This window comes from Electrona antarctica (genome assembly GCF_951216825.1).
Source record: "Electrona antarctica genome assembly, chromosome: 21".
Lineage (NCBI taxonomy): Eukaryota > Metazoa > Chordata > Actinopteri > Myctophiformes > Myctophidae > Electrona > Electrona antarctica.
In genome coordinates this window covers 41,132,180-41,150,316 of record NC_136802.1, presented here as the reverse complement: position 1 = coordinate 41,150,316, position 18,137 = coordinate 41,132,180, and the positions used below count along the sequence as shown (strand labels likewise).

The 18,137-nt window shown below is 44.1% G+C and overlaps 1 pseudogene across 1 annotated transcript in view; it reads right to left on the bottom strand.

The window, feature by feature from the left end:
- The window catches only part of LOC306914391 (leucine-rich repeat and calponin homology domain-containing protein 4-like), an 18,638-nt pseudogene extending 7,814 nt beyond the window's left edge, over window positions 1–10,824 (bottom strand). Inside the window, exons 1-3 of the transcript in view lie at window positions 10,705–10,824; window positions 1,949–2,122; window positions 1,060–1,131 (exon numbers count right to left, since the gene is read on the bottom strand). The product of the transcript in view is annotated as a leucine-rich repeat and calponin homology domain-containing protein 4-like (transcript). The remainder of the gene's footprint in view (window positions 1–1,059; window positions 1,132–1,948; window positions 2,123–10,704) is intronic.
- Window positions 10,825–18,137: the final 7,313 nt, after the last annotated feature.

Sequence of the window (18,137 nt, the reverse complement as noted above, 5' to 3'; positions counted from 1 at the left end):
GCATTACAACACCGTGTTCTGAAACAACCAGCGAGTGAAGGGTTAACTATGGGCAGAGCGCTGGCTGCGCAGCTGCCGATCTGATTGGCCGGAATTCACAGCAGCTGTTCAGAATCAAAGTTAACAAGTCCACAATGCCTCGCTGCTATTTTCGAAACTGCACCAATTGTAAGTAACGTATTTACACACTGTAGTTGTACAGCCCATTGAGCGTATGACGCATGCTTTTTTCCTAAGAAAATCTTTCTTGAATATGTTGCCACCGCACCTACATTGGCGGCGACCCACGTACAGTAGGCCTACAGTATATGATATGAAAACAATCAACCAGGAATGGATTAGTACTTAAGTTGGAGAACTAACAACAACAGCTGCATGTCTGCTGTAGAAAAGCAAAAATAAAAAACATAAAATATATTTAAAACAATATTGGCGAATACAAAATTTTGATTTACGGTGTCGAATAGAGTGCTATGTGTACATAATATGCTATCTAAATTAAATAATTTGAGTTGTCGAGGCTGTTTTTATGTATTTGATGTATTACCATGTGTTGTTCTTGATTACTGCCAGTCGCTCTGGATTAAGAGCGTCTGCTAAATGCCCAAATTGTAAATTGATATGATGATACGACTCCAGGAAATGCAAAAAAAAACAAAAACAAAAAAACATATCAGAATATAGAGGGTCTGAGTCTTATCATTCTATGCACGAACTAATTTCATTATTATTATTATTATTATTATTATTATTATTATTACTATTATTATTACTATTATTATGTTATTTTCTTAGTTTACTGTCTGACAGTTTTGTCAGCTTTATTATCATTATTATTATTATTTCTTTTTTATTTGGTTCTGTAAACCAATAGGGTAGGCAATTATAAGCTTTTAGCTTCAGCCTACACCTTTTCGAGCCACTCAAGTGTATAATGTATTATGTATGTATTGTATTGTGAAAGGTTCGAAATAAACTAAACTAAACTAAACTAAACATTCACTCAGTAGCAGTACAAATTTTATTTTATTGGGGGGGGGGGGGGACGTTTCTACTCACCCTGAGCAACTTCCTGCCTGTGGCGCCGCAGTCACGTGACTTCCTGTTTTGGACGAGGAGGACTTCAGTAAGCTGTACCAAAAAAGAAAAAAAAGATGTGGTTATACTGCACGGTAATACACAGGACTGTTGTTGACTACTGAAATATAGCACCGTCAACATGTTTTATGAAACGCCCTTGTTAATACGAGTTTACCCATTTTGGGTGGGAACCCCTTTGGGCGTTAGCATTATGTTATGCTTTAGCTATTGAAAAATAGCAGACCTACAAGCTCATAGCGCGCCACCGAGTGGCGCGCTACGAGCTTGTAGGTCTGCTATTTTTGAAAAATCGAAGAACGACTGACATGGAAACATAGCTTTTTCAGAAAACTGTCAGGATGTAGAAGACATTTTTAGAATCCGATCTCAGGTCAAAATGGGTTAAAACTTATTTTAACTTGAACTTAAACTTATTTGAATTCATGAATACAAATGTTATTTTAACCAAACCTCACTAGTGAGTGAGCTTGTAGATCAGATATTACTATAGATATTCTTTTTTAGGGGAAAACAAATTGGGGATCAGAAGGGTCTGAATGTTCCCCTCACTATTGGGGAATGACTGGTCTATTAATCTATTTTTCCCGAACTGGCACCGGTCCCATTTTGTCACGCAATCGCCGTGGTCGCGCAGCTGCCGCTGCATGCTTCTACACGAAAACAAACGGTTGACGGTCATGCCGTCAGCGAACCATGTCGCACTGCTTTATCGGTGAATAGAAAGGTGCTTGTTCATGCTGTTAACATGCCGGGATTTTTTTTGTTGCTTATTTACCCCATAATTTAACCCAGCAATGACTGGCATAATAGTATGATCTCTCTCTCTCTCTCTCTCTCTCATACTTACTGTTGTCTCTCTCTCTCCTGCCAGAGAAGCAGGGATCCAGGTCTCCTCCTCTCCTCCAGGGAGGGGCTGGGGGGGTCAGGGGAGGGGCCAGAGGGAGAGACGCAGGGGGGAGACGCAGGGGAGGGGGAGGATGATGAAGACTGTGGGGGTCCCAGTTCCACGTGTAGACTGCTCCTATAGGATACACACACACACACACACACACACACACACACACACACACACACACACACACACACACACACACACACACACACACACACACACACACACACACACACACACACACACACACACACACACACACACACACACACACACACACACACACACAGAGGGAAGAACATTGGGACACAAGACGTCAGTGGTGGTCAAAGTACTCAACCCCAAAGTACTTGAGTATAGAATAGCGATGGGCAATTAATCGGTCGTCACATCAGTATTCTCCGATATTGGCCTTAAAATGCAATATCGGTACCGGGTCGATATCAAAATAATACACTGGTTTTAGCAGATATTCAATTTTATAATAACTATGTTGAAAAATAAATGAAAAGCCTTTTGTGATCAGTGTTTATGGGGAAGCTTTCAAACGTTGGGACATCTTTTAATTCAAATACTACATTCAAGCTGTTTATGTTCGTCACAAATGCTGCAACAACTGAACATTTGTTCAAAGATTGTTGGACAACAACTTCAGAAACTTTATACATCCACGTATGATAACAGCATCCTAAGGTTAGCAAGGAATATCACCTCTAATACTAAGCATGTGTTGTATGGAGAATATAGGTTGCTACCTTCAGGAAGGAGATATGGTGTACCAGCATACAATAAGGTCAGACTAAAGAGGTCCTTTGTCCACCAGTCGACCTTGAGGCTTAATCAGGAGTCGTAGTAGCCACAGGATAATCTAAGCGGTGGATATTGCTCTTGTCTTCATGTCTTTATGTATGTAAATTGTCTTGTTCTTTGTGTTATGTCAAATGTGTGTACGTATATGTGTTCTGCATACTTGGCTGCTGTGTCGCAAGACAAATTTCAGTGTGAACTCACAATAAAGTACTATATCATATCATATGGGCCAACATTTCAATAACGGTGCATCCCTAGTACAGAATTGAGTATAGATACTCCTGCTCAGATATTACTCAACTACAAGTGTTAAGTTGCTCCGTCAAAGTTGTACTTGAGTGCTTTTAAAGCTACTTAAGTGTTTAAAAGTGCAAATTGCAATGCTTTCCGTATTGAAATGCGGTCATAAAAAAGAAAAAAAAAAGAACATCAAATAATGTGAACATAGCAGATCTCGCAATTTGACGCCTTTTGAGCTTGTAGATCTGTTATTTACATTTAAATATTTAAAAAGTATAAAACTTCCGCCTGACGGCGTGCTTCGGGTTCGGCCCTTCAGCCTTTGCCGCATGTCTTCCCCCCCATCTCTCCCCCCCTTTCCTGTCACATTACTGTACCCTATCAAATAAAGGCAAAAAAGCCATAAAAAATATCTTAAAAAAGTATAAAAAAAGTATAAAACTTCATGTGTCCTACTGGCAGTGTGCATACAAAGACTGACGGCCATCTGTCCAGTGGTTTGTGAAATTATCTCTGGACAGACAGACAGACAGACAGACAGACAGACAGACAGACAGACAGACAGACAGACAGACAGACAGACAGACAGACAGACAGACAGACAGACAGACTCTTGCCGTAAACCCACGCTGTAAAAAACAAACCACTATTGTCACGATGACATGTCATGTCATGCCAAAAAAGCATTACGAATTGAGTTGACAAACGGAGACAGGGATAAACACAGACAGCAGAGAGAGAGAGAGAGAGATCATGGGGGACTAGGAGCCTTGGAACTAAAACAGACCCAGACAAAAACCTACAGGGTGCATTTGACTGATGTCTGGAGAGACAAGGCTCATTGTGTTCTGAGCACATTTGAGCAGAATCACATTTTCTGCACATTTCCTGTTTCAGTACATTAATAAATTGGACTTTCTCTCCCAGCTGTGACGCTGTCATTGTTCTTGGCTCCTTTACATTGTGTTGCTTAACCCCCAGTGGTTCTCAACCAGTCGTCCGGGGCCTTCAGGGCCTTTCAGGTGATGGTGACAAGAATGCCACGAAGGGCACTAGACCGACAAGTTCAGAGAGAGAGAGAGAGAGAAGGATGAGGCTGGGCAGGGCACTGTGTCAGGCACCCGTAGCTTGGTAGCAAGCACTCAGACGCTGTGGGGAGCCGGGGTGCATACCAGTATGTTGGTTAGACGTACTAACAGTCCGACAGGCATTAGTTCGACAACACCGTCGCTCCCGACATGCACTGCCGGTTACAACTAACCCGTGGCCGGTTAAAACTCGCCCGTGGCTCCCGACACGTGTGGCAGGTTAAAACGAACCTGTGGCAGGTTAAAAAAAAACTGTAGGCTCCCTGTGAGGTTATAGGTTCAGGGTGGGGTTTTGGATAAGGTGTCTCATGACTGTAGGACTGTTAGTGTGTTGGACCAAACACATGCACCCCGTGGGAGCCAACCAGTGTCGTTTTCGTCGACTAAAACTAAGACGACTACCTTTTTTCACTGATGAAAACGAAATGGAAACTACATGAAAAATAAGCTACGGCGACTAAAACTAAGACTAAATATACTGACAATTTCGTCGACAGATAAAAACTAGACTAAAATGTCAGGAAGGGACTAGTGGACAAGAGATCCAGTGTAAGTAATTTTACACTTGGTTGCATGCTGAAAATAGCAGATCTACAAGCTCACAGCGCGTCGCAGCGTGACGCGTTGTGAGCTTGTAGATCTACAAGCTCACAACGATCTACAAGCTCACAACGCGTCGCGCTGCGAGGCGTTGTGAGCTTGTAGATCGGCTATTTTCAGCAAATGTAAAATCAGTCATTTCGACGGCATCAGGGCCCGCCAAAATACATTTTAGTCGACTAAATCACCTGTAGTTTTAGTCGACAAAAATCTTATGATATTTAGTCGACTAAAACTAGACTAACACTAAAACATTCGGGGTGACTAAAATGTGACTGAAACCAAATTAAAACTATTGAAGAGACTATGACTGAAACTAAAATCAAAATTTGCTGGCAAAAACAACACTGGAGCCAAGCCAGTTCTGTTTCTACTAAACGCTGTGGAACAAACAACCCTCCAGGAGGGATGTCAGCACCAGTCAGTCCTGAGCAGGGCTCATCGCCATGCTGGCTTTGTGGTGGACATTTTACTAAATGAGTGGATAACAATGTTACCAGAAACGCGCAAAGAGCTAGCCCTGAATGACAGGTCTGTAACTCTGAGAGTGTTCAAAATGGATCCAAATGGACCCTTATGAAATAAGAACATTACATTTGTCTGCTGATTTGTCCGTTGATGACCCCTGGTCTCTTCTAAATCCTCCAGTTTTCTGAAATAAATGTTTTCATGATTTTTCAAAAATAGCAGATCTACAAGCTCGTAGCGCGCCACTCGGTGGCGCGCTACGAGCTTGCAGATCTGCTATTTTTCAATAGCTAAATTAAAACATAATGTTTAAAACACCAAACAAAAGGGGTTCCCGCCCAAAATGGGTTAAAGCTACAATCCATAAGTTTTATGTCGTCACTCTCTCTACTCTCCCCCTGGACAGGAGAGATGTCTGCCTCCGAGGTGCATCTAGAGTCCTGGTGACCTCCCCGACACCAGTAAACGTAAACACCGCGCAACACCGGTTTCATAATTGATATAACGCGATATCTAGGAGATATCTCGTATAGTTGTCAGATAACGGGTGTCAATTAAACTACGAGATATCTCGTAGTTGGCAAACCTCGTGTCTGCAGAGACCAGGGATATCCCAGTATGCAGTGGTGGAAAGTCTATTTACTTAAAGGAGCATTCAGTGATTTGGGTGATTTGGAAAACCACCCAGTCCGCCCCGGTAACAAAATGTGCACATGCACGCTCTACAGTGGGGGGGAAGTGCAACAGGCCAACAGCATGTGCACCAAGGCCCGCCCCCACTCGATCATGATTGGAGGAAGGCCCCTCTCATCCTGATTGGATGAAGGTTTTGCCACCCGCCACCAAAACTGAAACTAGGGTTTTTTTTTACCCCAGAGGCTCAATGGGGACAGGGAGGAACTCCTTATATGGTCAGCACACTCTATAGTAGGGAGGATTATCCAGAAAAAAATAAAAAAATAAGTGATATTTGAATTAAGTCAAATCACTGAATATGCCTTTAAGTACTGTACTTAAGTACAATTTTGAGGTATTTGTAATTTACTTGAGTATTTCCAATTTCCAATACTTTTACCTCAGTCCATCTCAGAGACAAATATTTTCCTTTTACTCTATACTATAATTATTAATAAACTTGATTCTTTTTCAGAACATTCTGCTCAACGAGCACTTTACTTTTGGTGCTTCAAGTACATTTTGAACTCCCGAGTGAGGGGAGGACGGAGAAGGAGATCAGCCGGGGAATCGGAGCGGAAGGGGCGGTATCGCAGTCGCTGTACCTCACTTTTGTGACGAAAAGAGAGTTGAGCCAGAAGGCAAAGCTCTCTGTCTACCGAGCAATCTTCGTTCATACTCCAGGGCCCAGATATAGGCATGGGCACGGAAGGGGCAATGCCCCCCTAAATGCCCTGACTGCCTCACCAAACATGATGGCATGCAAAAATCCCAAATTTCAATGATATTTCAAATTAAAGTGCTTATATTACTTACTATTTGAAACACTACGCTACTAACTACATGCATGCGTCCCTCCTACAACGTGCGCGTCTCCATAGTGCCCTGCTCAGAGCTGAACAGCCCCTCCCTCTCCCATCTCCCCCGGTCTGAAAATGCCCTCCTCCCCCCCAGGAGGAAATTAGACTTGAGGGCGGGGGGGGGGGGGGGGGGGGGCAAGACTCAAGAGTACAGAATACAAAGCAAAATAAATTACGCTTAGAGCTTGTAGATCTGCTATTTTTCAATAGCTAAAGCATAACATAATGCTTAACACCAAAAGGGGTTCCCGCCCAAAATGGGTTAAAACCGATCTGCACCAGTCTGACACAACGAGGCTCAACAAGAAACACAAATAAAACAAAAATGTGCTAACGTTTGTGTCGTGTATCTCACACGCTCCCTGACAATGCATGCATGCTGGCATTGCTGTGCGCTGCTATAGCCTATGCCAAGTGACTGACAAGTGTTGAAATCACTGTGTAATTTATGGCGTTATCTTTCTGGCCAAATCCAAATATGTTAAGGAAGCATTTGTTAGGGCTTTCACAGAAAAGCAGACAACTGATGTTATTATTGATGCTTACTTGCTTAATATAAGCCCTGTACAAGATACACATCTTGTGGCTCACAACTAAAGAAAAAGAAAGAAATAAAATGTATGGATGATAGATGATTGTGTGTTATAGGTATAACTGTGGTAAAATACAGTTTTCTATGCATTTCGGGGGTTTTTGGGGTGGAGCTGTTGCCCCCGCGACCAGACTACAGATAAGCGGTGGAAGATGGATGGATGAAGTACATTTTGAAGCCAATACTTCAGTACCTCTACTCAATTACATGTTGAATTCTGCACTTTTACCTGTAACAGATTGTTTCTACATTGCGGTATTGATACTTTTACTTAAGTAAAAAAAACGTGAGTACGTGGAGAATGGAGCGCTTTGTCCAAACAGCAGTGAATGGGTTTCCTCCTCTCGTTAAAGGGTGAGTGTCTGATACACACACAGTGAGCAATGGGAACCACAATGTGTTGACTTTTCCCAGCCTGTCACACACTAACTATGACCTTGCATAACGAGAGAGAGAGAGAGAGAGAGAGAGAGAGAGAGAGAGAGAGAGAGAGAGAGAGAGAGAGAGAGAGAGAGAGAGAGAGAGAGAGAGAGAGAGAGAGAGAGAGAGAGAGAGAGAGAGAGAGAGAGAGAGAGAGAGAGAGAGAGAGAGAGAGAGAGAGGTTTTTAGAAAAACATTTTTTGCAATCCGGTAGAAACCTTGTATCTTTTTGGTCACCTGAATGCAAGAGGCATGAAGTAAAAGTAGTGAAAATAGCAGCTCTACATCACCATGCGTTGTGAGCTTGTAGATCTTGGCTATTGTCACTATTCAAGGACATGTTGGTTCCGTTTCCTCAGAGGCGATGGGTTTCGGACTATACGAGGTGTCCAGTGGACAGTGAAGAAGTGATAAGGTGTTGCATTGTGGGTCTTTTCTCACTGTGGGAGTGACTGAGCTTGGCTCGGTACACGGTGGTGGAAAACATACTCACATTTTTTGTTTTACTTAAATTCCCTGAAGAAGGCCGAAAGGTCGAAACGTTGGATTCTTCTCAATAAATATACAGCATTGTGGCTATGTGTGTGCGGCCTATTCTCATTTTACTTATTTACTACCTTAGGCCAGCACCTCACCAACACTGGTGTGCGCCCTTTCCTGCTTTATTTACTTAAATATGTGCCATAGTTTTTTACTTTTTCTGTTTAGTATGCGTCTATGGAGTTGACATGAGTCTAATAGACCGCCAGGTGTTTAGTATGCGTCTATGGAGTTGACATGAGTCTAATAGACCGCCAGGTGTTTAGTATGTGTCTATGGAGTTGACATGACTCTAATAGACCCCCGGGTTTTTTGTATGTGTCTATGGAGTTGACATGAGTCTAATAGATCCCCAGGTGTTTTGTATGTGTCTATGGAGTTAACATGACTCTAATAGATCCCCAGGTGTTTTGTATGTGTCTATGGAGTTAACATGACTCTAATAGACCCCCAGGTGTTTTGTATGTGTCTATGGAGTTAACATGACTCTAATAGACCCCCAGGTGTTTTGTATGTGTCTATGGAGTTAACATGACTCTAATAGACCCCCAGGTGTTTTGTATGTGTCTATGGAGTTAACATGACTCTAATAGACCCCCAGGTGTTTTGTATGTGTCTATGGAGTTGACATGAGTCTAATAGAGCGTCGCAGTCCCGCCCCCTACCCTGGACCAGGAAATGATTCTCCGTTCATTTTCCTCATAGACATTTCAGAAAGTATTTATTTAAAGACATTTACGCCGCGGACAAAGCCAACTCGAGTCGTGACAAATCATGACAACAAACACAATTTTTTGGGCCGAACAAATAATTAGAAAGAAGAAAAAACGGCAGGTTACAACACTTTCTTTGTTGTTTTTCTTCTTTGTAATTATTTGTTTGGTCCAAAATATTGTTTGTGTTGTCGTGAGTTGTCACGACTCGAGTTGGCTTTGTCCGCGGCGTAACAGTCTTTAAATAAATACTTTTCGAAATGTCTATGAGGAAAATGCATTGGGATTCATTTCCTGGTCCATGGTAGGGGGCGGGACTGCGACGCTCTATAGCCCCCTCAGGTGTGGTTATAAATATTAAAATGTCTTCACTGAAAGCTGAAAGCCTTCGGGTCAAAAGGATTAATCGAAAATACACCATTTTAGTGACACACTAAAATCATCCCCTAACCCGCTCGCTCTTATCATACAACACACATCTGTGGGCGAGGCTTAAGTTCAGGTGGGTGGTGCTAAGGTGAAAACCAGGTATAGAGAGTATGCGCATGCTTAAAGTGAATGGCACATCGAGTGGCAAAGCCAGTGGCAAAGCAACATGCAAAGTGAGTTTAACATTGTTTAACGTTGTTTAATGCAATCAGATAGGACATTTCTGTTTGGATATATGGGCTATCAAGGCCAGCAAGTCGTTTTTTGCCACTTGGTAAAGTTGGTAGGCATTCCTGGATAACTTCCGGGTTTGATGATGATGTCACGCGCATACTCTCTATACTAAATGAACTGGTGGGTGTGGCCAAAAAAAATCTTCCTCCAAATAATTAATAGACCCGTTTTCTTTTTTTGGGGGGATCACGGCACTCTGTCTTTAAGTAAAAGTATCAATACTGCATTGTAGAAATACTCTATTACAAGTACAAGTCTGGAATTCAAAATGTACTTTGAGGGAAAGTACAAATGTATTGGTATCAAAATGTACTTAAAGTTCCAAAAGTAGAAAGTACTCACTATGCAGAATGTCTCAATCACACACACACACACACACACACACACACACACACACACACACACACACACACACACACACACACACACACACACACACACACACACACACACACACACACACAATCACATCAGAAGCTCACTGTATAAGTAATATCTGGCATCGGCTGGGCTCTAGTGTGGATGTGAGTCATTAAAAGGGATACCCGGTCCCGACGCTCGCCTTAAAACACAGTTGCCTCGGGCGTACAGCCGCCGTAAGCGCTCAGCCCACTATGCCTAAACCTAACCTTATTCCTAAACTTAACCTCAGTAAAGCTATGCCTAAACCTAACCTTATTGAAGTTATTCCTAAACTTAACCTCAGTAAAGCTATGTCTAAACCTAACCTTATTGAAGTTATTCCTAAACTTAACCTCAGTAAAGCTATGCCTAAACCTAACCTTATTGAAGTTATTCCTAAACTTAACCTCAGTAAAACTATGCCTAAACCTAACCTTATTCCTAAACTTAACCTCAGTAAAGCTATGTCTAAACCTAACCTTATTCCTAAACGTAACCTCAGTAAAACTGTCTAAACCTAACCTTATTCCTAATCTTAACCTCAGTAAAAACAGTGCAAAAACCTAAACTATTCCTAAAATTAACCTCAGTAAAACTATGCCTAAACTTATTTCTAAGTATTGTCAGTAGAACCAAATACCTCGTTCCCAGACCATCTCTTGTTTCCACTGTCCACGCTGTTGAAGCCAGAGTCCAGACCTCCGAACTGCACTGAGAACAGCAGCTCCTGATCCGACAGACTGCACACACGCATTCGCATTCGCATTCGCAAGCACACGCACACGCACACGCACACAAGCACACGCACACAAGCTCATAGCGCGCCACCGAGTGGCGCTCTATGAGCTTGTAGATCTGCTATTTTTCAATAGCTAAATTATAACATAATGTTTAAAACACCAAAACCCCTAACCTTACATCTGAATGTCTAATCCTGATCCTAACCTCAACATGAATCTTTTCCTGATTGTAAATATCTCTTTTTCCCCCCAACCAAAAAACAACAACCATTTTTCTTGTGAGGACCAGTAAAATGGTTCATCAAAACGTCTATTTCTCATATACTTGCGGAGACAACTATTAGTAACACACGCAGGCACACACACACACACACACACAAACGTCACAGCGCGGGGTTTCAGAGAGGAAACATATGGTTTCCTAATCCATTACCTCTCTCTCTCCCCTCCCCGGCACCTATCCTGTCCGTCACACACACTCAATCTCCCTCTCTCCGTCTCTCCCTCTCTCCGTCTCTCTCTCCCTCCGTCTCTCTCTCTCTCTCTCTCTGTGTCTCTGTCTCTCTCTCTCTCTGTCTGTCTCTCTCTCTCTGTCTCCCTAGTCTGGGAGGTGATCCGTTACGCCTCATCAATGTTTCATGAAAGCCATTCCTTCCCTTCCGTCACTAATCTGATGTCTGCTGTCAGTTCAGTGGCCTTGTGTGGTTAGAGTGTCCGCCCTGAAACTGGGGAGGTCAGGGGTTCCATCCACGGCCGGGGTCATACCAAATACTGTAAAAATGGGACATAATGCCTCCCTGCTTGGCACTCAGCCTCAACGGGTTGGATCGGGGGGGTCAAATCAACTAATCAAATGATTCCCCGAGTGTGGCACGGCTGCGGCTCACCGCTCCAAGAGATGGGTCAAATGCGGAGAGCGGTAACGTCTCTCTCTCTCTCTCTCTCTCTCTCTCTCTCTCTCTCTCTCTCTCTCTCTCTCTCTCTCTCTCTCTCTCTCTCTCTCTCTCTCTGGACGACCCAATTAAGCATTACACTTGTTTACAAGAGGGTCCACCTTGTTCAATTCATCAAAACATTTAGAGATGTACAAATAGACACTTCTATATAGCCAAAGAACAGAATCACGTTTAATCACAGGGACGACCCGTACCTGTCACTTTCTGCTGCCTCTCGGGACTCCATGTGTGTCACGAAAACATATAATCCAGGGCAGGCCTGGAATTTCATCCTTTTAGGGGCAAGGCCACTTGGCCTTTAGTGTGGTCAACTTTTTGAGGGCACAAGGCCAAGTGCCAGGGCATGAAGGCCATCAATTAAAACAATGATTTTAAGTCCCCGGTCATCATTATTTTAGCTTAAAGGTTAAGGATGATTACATTTTTTTTAATTTAAAGGCGAACATTGGTTCAGAATAGTTCTTCTTAAATAGGCTACATTCATTTTTATAGCCCTATGTTTCTGTTCTGCCTTGTTTGTTTTTCTTCTGCTATAGTCACAACTGTGTGATATGTTCCTTGTTTTTAATTTTCTTCTATTGTTTATACTGTGCAAATTGTTCAGCACCTTCTAACTTTGTTTCAAAAGGTGCTTTATAAATAACATTTACTTAATTACTTACATAACTTTTGAATGAGGGCTTGGTTTAGAAAAGCCTATATTTTGTGCTAAAGTAATATATTGAATAACATATAAATGTAGATGTTAAGGCTAGACTGGCATATGGCATTGTGGGGCTGCAGGACTGAGGACTCTGGAGATAAGTCAAGTGTAAAAAGCATTTTGTACAATTGTGTGCTTATGAACATTTACCACGTTATGTCCGCATTGATACAGAAATGAATGATTATTAAGCGAGCGACGCGTGGTGTACAGTGAGCGCGCTCTGGTGCTTGGCTACTAGCGTTTGGCTAGCGATATTAGCCGTGTAGTGGCCAGCGTTGGCTGTTTAAACAATTTACTCTGTCAACTAACGTAGCAGACGATAGCGTGGTAAATGGTGGAGGAGTCCTGCAGTCTATGCTGTTGCGTGGTGTTGTTTTGTGAGTTTATATGTCCATGAAGACGAGTCACGTTGGTCTTAACACACGGGCTCTGTGTGATAATAATCCTGAAGCGCTGAGTGTCAGTGTGAGTGAGAGCTGTCAGTGCGTGTATGCGTGCATGGAGCGGAGGAGGAGGCAAAGTAACGCGAAAGAATCAAACCACTTGGCAAATGGCAACACAACTACAATAGCCTACAGACAATACAAGTCTGCGCGAGACGTTTGGGGAAGGTTACCGTAATGACTGGAAAATTGCGCAGAGGACAAACGGTAAAATGAACTGCTGTGGGCGCCGGTCGGGGCACATGGGCACCGCGGCCACTGTGGCCGTCTGGGCATATACTTTTTCGAGGGGCACAAGGCCAAAGAGAGGGGCAACGACGGCCATGGCCGCCGTGGCCGCCGTGAAATTCCTGCCCTGATCCAGGGCATTAATCTCCTCCAAAAACATAAACAACTTAAAAAGCCAAAATCGCGACAGAGTCAGCTATTCATTCACTGTTTCACAGACCTTGATGTGATTCTTAGCTGTGAATAAGTAAAGTAAACAGATGAACGAGACGACACGATACGACACAACGCACACACACACACACACACACACACACACACACACACACACACACACACACACACACACACACACACACACACACAGGAAGTCAGAGAAACGAGAGTCAAATAAAATACAGTCAAATGGCAGTGGATTTCAGAACAGCGCCACAGCCCATCTGTGGCCAGATATAGATATTACATGGCCAGTGAGCGGAGAGGCCCTCCTCTCCTCTCCTCCACAAAAGTGAAAACAGACAAAACAAACCTTTAAAACATGTTCCCTAAGCCTATTCTTCGCAAACGAGACATTTTATTGATATTTAGAGCGTGTAGAATCCAATGGCGTCAGTCTGGGCTCTCCACGCCATTTGCAAAGGTCAATGGTCAGCAAAAAGGCTGCCTCTTCTCTCCCTCCTCTCCACTCCTTTCTCCCCTCTCTCCACAGAAGTGAAAACAGACAAAACACACCTTTAAAACATGTTCCCTAACCCTATTCTTCGCAAACGAGACATTTTATTCATATTTAGAGCGTCCCGAATTCAATGGGGCCGGTCTCGACTTTCCAGGACGTTTGCAAAGGTCAATGGTCAGCAAAAAGACTGCAACGGTGACCCTTTGGGCCAAATTCTTTAAAAAACGGGGTGATATATATTTTTAAAAATATGTAAGAACCTCCAATATCCATATTCAGGACATGTCGAATCCAATGGAACCGGTCTCAAATTTCCACGACGTTTGCAAAGGTCAAAGGTCAGCCGAAAGACTGCCACGGTGACCTTTGGGCCAAATGCCTTAAAAATTAAGTGATAGATATTTTTTAAAATATGTAACACCCCCGAATATCCATATTCAGGCCATGGCGAATAAAATGGCGTTGGTCTCGATTTTGTGGGACTCTTACAAGTGTCCGATAAAGGGAACTACACTGCAATGCTAGGCCTCGGGTCAGATTTGAGGTTCCCGAGGTCGCAGAAAAAAACTCAGACCATCATGACGATCGGCTCGTCGCCGCGATCGCAGAGGTGTTCGGCCCATCCCGAACAGACTTACGATCGTCGGCGTAGGCACGCGTGAACGTAAAAACTTTGCTTTACTGGAACGCCACGACGGTGAGGCCTTCCGGGCTGATTTTCGGATATGTTATAGAGCTCCCGGAGACGCACGCGTGGATCTATAGAACGTCCTCAGGTGACCTTTCTAGGAGGCGCGGTCTCGTTTCACTTTTTCAGCCAGGACGCTGTTAGAGTCTATGGGTCTATGACGTGTCTGCATGCACAGAGCCAAAGTGAAGGACGTTTTGTACGACTGTCGGAGGCGTACGTCCGAGACACCTAACCGTTCGTCTCGGCTGGCTCTCCGACATATCCGAACGTCGGACCGTGATGTTTTATCGTTGGCGCGTTGTAGCGCGTCAAAGTCGGCAATTTGTAGGCGTTCGTTCAAGGCTACCGCCGCGGCCGTATGTCCGTTTGGCGCGAAACCTATACGGCTGCGATCGGGGCCGCGACCCGGCCGCGGTGATGGTCTCGGATTTGTTCTGCGACTTTCGCGTCAAAGTCGCAAATTTCGAGGCTTTCGTGCAGGGCTACTGTCGCGACCGTATGTCCGTTTGGCCCAAACCCTATACGGCTGCGATCGGGGACGCGACCCGGTTGCGGTGATGGTCTCGGATTTGTTCTGACGAATTTCGCGACTTTTCTCGCTAACTTACTTTGTGGGAGCAGTTTATGCTAATGAAGGGCGTGGTTCCGGCTACTTTGTGGGATTTGCTTATGCAAATTAAGGGGTATGGTATGCAAATGAAGGGGCGTGGTATGCAAATGAAGGTGCGTGGTATGCAAATGAAGGGGCATGGTTCCGGCTACTTTGTGGGATTATCTTATGCAAATGAAGGTGCGTGGTATGCAAATGAAGGTGCGTGGTATGCAAATGAAGGGGAGTGGTATGCAAATGAAGGGGAGTGGTATGCAAATGAAGGGGAGTTGTATGTAAATGAAGGTGCGTGGTATGCAAATGAAGGTGCGTGGTATGCAAATGAAGGGGCATGGTTCCAGCTACTTTGTGGGATTATCTTATGCAAATGAAGGTGCGTGGTATGCAAATGAAGGGGAGTGGTATGCAAATGAAGGGCATGTTTCGGCTACTTTGTGGGATTGGTTTATGCAAATGAAGGGGAGTGGTATGCAAATGAAGGGGAGTGGTATGCAAATGAAGGGCGTGTTTCGGCTACTTTGTGGGATTTGCTTATGCAAATTAAGGGGTATGGTATGCAAATGAAGGGGCGTGGTATGCAAATGAAGGTGCGTGGTATGCAAATGAAGGGGCAAGGTTCCGGCTACTTTGTGGGATTATCTTATGCAAATGAAGGTGCGTGGTATGCAAATGAAGGTGCGTGGTATGCAAATGAAGGGGAGTGGTATGCAAATGAAGGGGAGTGGTATGCAAATGAAGGGGAGTGGTATGTAAATGAAGGTGCGTGGTATGCAAATGAAGGTGCGTGGTATGCAAATGAAGGGGCATGGTTCCGGCTACTTTGTGGGATTATCTTATGCAAATGAAGGTGCGTGGTATGCAAATGAAGGTGCGTGGTATGCAAATGAAGGGGAGTGGTATGCAAATGAAGGGCATGTTTCGGCTACTTTGTGGGATTGGTTTATGCAATTGAAGGGGCGTGGCATGCAAATGAAGGGGAGTGGTATGCAAATGAAGGTGCGTGGTATGCAAATGAAGGGGCGTGGCATGCAAATTAAGGGGATTGGTTTATGCAAATGAAGGGGCGGGGCATGCAAATGAAGGGCATGTTTCGGCTACTTTGTGGGATTGGTTTATGCAAATGAAGGGGCGTGGCATGCAAATGAATGGGAGTGGTATGCAAATGAAGGTGCGTGGTATGCAAATGAAGAGGAGTGGTATGCAAATGAAGGGGCATGGTTCCGGCTACTTTGTGGGATTAGCTCATGCAAATGAAGGTGCGTGGTATGCAAATGAAGGGGAATGGTATGCAAATGAAGGGGCATGGTTCTGGCTGCTTTGTGGGATTAGTTTATGAAAATGAAGGGGCGTGGCATGCAAATAAAGGGGAGTTGTATGCAAATGAAGGGGAGTGGTATGCAAAGGAAGGGGCATGGTATGCAAATGAAGGGCGTGTTTCGGCTACTTTGTGGGAGCGGCTTATGCAAATGAAGGGGCGTAGTATGCAAATGAAGGGGAGTGGTATGCAAATGAAGGGGCATGGTATGCAAATGAAGGGGAGTAGTATGCAAATGAAGGTGCGTGGTATGCAAATGAAGGGGCATGGTATGCAAATGAAGGGGAGTGGTATGCAAATGAAGGGGCATGGTATGCAAATGAAGGGGAGTAGTATGCAAATGAAGGTGCGTGGTATGCAAATGAAGGGGCAAGGTATGCAAATGAAGGGCGTGTTTCGGCTACTTTGTGGGATTAGTTTATGCAAATGAAGGGGCGTAGTATGCAAATGAAGGGGAGTGGTATGCAAATGAAGGTGCGTGGTATGCAAATGAAGAGGAGTGGTATGCAAATGAAGGGGCATGGTTCCGGCTACTTTGTGGGATTAGCTCATGCAAATGAAGGTGCGTGGTATGCAAATGAAGGGGAATGGTATGCAAATGAAGGGGCATGGTTTCGGCTACTTTGTGGGATTGGTTTATGCAAATGAAGGGGCGTGGCATGCAAATGAATGGGAGTGGTATGCAAATGAAGGTGCGTGGTATGCAAATGAAGGTGCGTGGTATGCAAATGAAGGGGAGTGGTATGCAAATGAAGGGCATGTTTCGGCTACTTTGCGGGATTGGTTTATGCAAATGCAAATGAAGGGGTGTGGCATGCAAATGAAGGGGAGTGGTATGCAAATGAAGGGGAGTGGTATGCAAATGAAGGGGAGTGGTATGCAAATGAAGGTGCGTGGTATGCAAATGAAGGTGCGTGGTATGCAAATGAAGGGGCATGGTTCCGGCTACTTTGTGGGATTATCTAATGCAAATGAAGGAGTGTGGTATGCAAATGAAGGGGCATGGTATGCAAATGAAGGGGCATGGTATGCAAATGAAGGGGAGTGGTATGCAAATGAAGGGGCATGGTATGCAAATGAAGGGGAGTAGAATGCAAATGAAGGTGCGTGGTATGCAAATGAAGGGCGTGTTTCGGCTACTTTGTGGGATTAGTTTATGCAAATGAAGGGGCGTAGTATGCAAATGAAGGGGAGTGGTATGCAAATGAAGGGGAGTAGTATGCAAATGAAGGGCATGTTTCGGCTACTTTGTGGGATTGGTTTATGCAAATGAAGGGGTGTGGCATGCAAATAAAGGGGAGTTGTATGCAAATGAAGGTGCGTGGTATGCAAATGAAGGGGCGTGGCATGCAAATGAAGGGGATTGGTTTATGCAAATGAAGGGGCGTGGCATGCAAATGAAGGGCATGTTTCGGCTACTTTGTGGGATTGGTTTATGCAAATGAAGGGGCGTGGCATGCAAATGAATGGGAGTGGTATGCAAATGAAGGTGCGTGGTATGCAAATGAAGGGGAATGGTATGCAAATGAAGGGGCATGGTTTCGGCTACTTTGTGGGATTGGTTTATGCAAATGAAGGTGCGTGGTATGCAAATGAAGGGGAGTGGTATGCAAATGAAGGGCATGTTTCGGCTACTTTGCGGGATTGGTTTATGCAAATGCAAATGAAGGGGCGTGGCATGCAAATGAAGGGGAGTGGTATGCAAATG